This window comes from Belonocnema kinseyi, chromosome 6 (assembly GCF_010883055.1).
Source record: "Belonocnema kinseyi isolate 2016_QV_RU_SX_M_011 chromosome 6, B_treatae_v1, whole genome shotgun sequence".
Classification (NCBI taxonomy): Eukaryota; Metazoa; Arthropoda; class Insecta; order Hymenoptera; family Cynipidae; genus Belonocnema; species Belonocnema kinseyi.
The window spans coordinates 75,019,396-75,022,194 of NC_046662.1; positions in this window are offsets into that span (position 1 = coordinate 75,019,396).

Here is a 2,799-nt window from a genome sequence, read left to right on the forward strand (position 1 = left end):
GCGATTCTCGTATGTTTTCTTCTCTTTTCGATGCATATTCTCCGTTGTTGCGCAATCTCTTGGTTCCACCAGTACTTTGGCTTACCCCATTCAACTGCTCTTAATTTTGGCATGCATTTCTTACATACTTTTTGCAGTTCGTTGGAAAACCCTTCAGCTGTTGTAGTATAGTCATCTTCTACTATTTTTGCAATAGCCTCTTTTAGGTTTACTTCGTTTATTTTCTTGGTGTTCCATCCACCGTCTTGACGGCTACTGTTAGGAAAAACCATTTCTTTGCCAATCTGGAATGTGATGTAATTATGGTCACTAAGCGTTTCTTTATCGATAACCTCCCAGTTTGAAATTTTGTTGCTGATAGTAACTATCGCTAGGGTGAGGTCAAGTATAGACCCATAACCTTGTCTTTCAAAGGTTGGTTTATTTCCTCTGTTCTTCACGATTAGATCATGTTGCGCTATCCATTCTGTGAGAATTTTACCTCTTTTGTCGGTCTTCTTCATACCCCATTGTGGTGATTTGGCGTTGAAATCTCCTACAACTATTGCCTCTCCCCCTTTGGCCCTGATGTTATTGCCAATTTGTAGCAGGAGCTCCTCCAATTCTTTGACGCCTCGATTCGGGGAAGCATAGCAGCTATATATGGCGAATGACGGCGTTTCTACGTAAGAAAGACTCTTGCCTTTGCCGTGATCTGTAACGATAATGTCACTATCTATCACCTTTATGGCTGTGTCAAGATCTTCGTCAGCAATCCAGTCGCTTCTACCCTCTATAGCCCTCTTGTTTGGTTCACTTAGGATCAAAATTCCCGCACCCACTTCTACGGCTGTAGCTAAAGCCAAGTTGTGGGCAGGAAAACTTCTATTCATGTTTATTTGCAGAATTTTCAAGGTTTACATCTTGAGGCCGTATTTCCTCCGATCTGCTTGGATTTTTCTTAGAGGGACACCTTGGGCTGTTTGATTGATGACCCTCCTGTTTGCAGTGAACACAAAAAGGCGTGTTTTGACATTCTGCTGCTCTATGTCCGTCCTTTCCGCATTTAATACATAGGTTCTTTCTATCTGGTCCTTTACAGGTCGCTATCATGTGACCATGTTCCCAGCATCTAGAACAGTTTTTGTCCCTTTTCCTTTCCATTACACTGCAATGTGTCCATCCAAGCTTTATTTGCATCTTTCTAGTTAACCTGTCAGCATCTAATTCTCGCATGATTAACGTCACGTTCTGTCTTCCGCCGTAGGCTGGTCGAAGTGCTCTGATATCAAAATCTTCAGGTCTCACCTCAGCCTCTCTAGATACCGCTTCTCTAATTTCTTCGACAGTTGTCACCTCATCCATGCCTTTAATGTGGACTATCTTCTTTCTGACAAGGAGAGACGTAGTCGCTTGGGGTACCTTCTCCTTTAATTTCTTTTTTAAAGCTTCAGCCTTGTTCAGTCCATTTTGAACCGTAAGAACGAGTTCCATATTTCTTGTCTTTTTTGGGTTCAAAACGTCCACCCCTATATCCGACGGGCTTACTGCTTGCTTAATCTGTTTCAGCACATCGACATAGTTTTTCCCGTTCATTTTCACTAGGAGAGCATCGCCCTTCGGCCTACTTATACGTCCTGTGTTTTTATATGTTGCTTGTGTCTCCGAGCCATTTTGAAGTTTGCCCTTGAGTTGCTCTTCTGGGATACCTCTGTGTTTCCCCTGCACTGACTTGCATAATGCAATTTGCACGGGGGTGTCTAGGAAAAGATATTCCAGCATTTGTATTATACCTCTTCCAAAGTTATCCGTCATTTCTGGTACAGTGATTTTGTTTCTATTGTTTCTCCCACTAAATTTTTCAATCGCCTTATTAACTTCCGTAGTGTTCGAGACAAACTCTGCGTTGCACGGAAGAATGATGTCCCACTCCACTGGCATTTCCCAGGCATAACCATTTTTAACGCTTCCACTTTCTATCACCCCGATTTCTCAGTCATTTTCAGCAGTCAAGTCTTTCTCTACTTCACTCTCAGATCTTTTTCTCAACTTCATAGAATGAAGTATCTCCGCGTGAAGGTTTACAGTCCTGCTAATCTCGCAAAGCTCTGTCTTGGGCTTGTACAAGCGTGCTTCCCCTTCTTTTCCGTTTAGGTGCCTTAGCTTTTATTGAGTCCTCATCAAGATCTGGCAATGAGTAGGTTCGGATTCTCTGCGGAGACCGCTGAATTGAACTTCTCGGAGTAAAAGGGTCGCTTACTGCTCAAGTCAGGTCCATATTCATTGTCGTTTCGTTGCTTTTAATTGTCTTTTGTGTGGAATTTGCCATTGAGTTTGCCATAAAGTTTCACCAGCGCTTCGTGCGTGGAGGGGCGGGCCAAAATAACTGGGAACGGATATACCCTCGGAACTATGTCCTACCCCAGTTCCCTGGGGCCCAGGCTTCGTTTAACCGATCCCGGCAATCACGGACGGACCGGAACTCGCCCGGGGCACTGCAGATTTCGATCTCTGCAGCCACCACGCACTTCCTGATCAGGGCCCGAAGGGGCTGGCTTCTGACCCCATACTGCGGCTGACACATCAGCAGTGCAAGCACAATCAGCCCCTAGCCACGTCAGCGGGTCAGGCGGACGTGGTTCGGAGCACTCCCAGTGGGCCGCAGCTGGAAACGATCGTGGTTTTTTGACGGTGTGTCCTTCACCCAGTGTGTTTGGTCCGCGAGACGTATTTTATTTGGCCTTACCCTCTGTTTCCAGCGAGCATTCCTCTATCCGCCACCTGGGGACGCGTCAAGTAGGGGTATCACCTCCCCCCCAC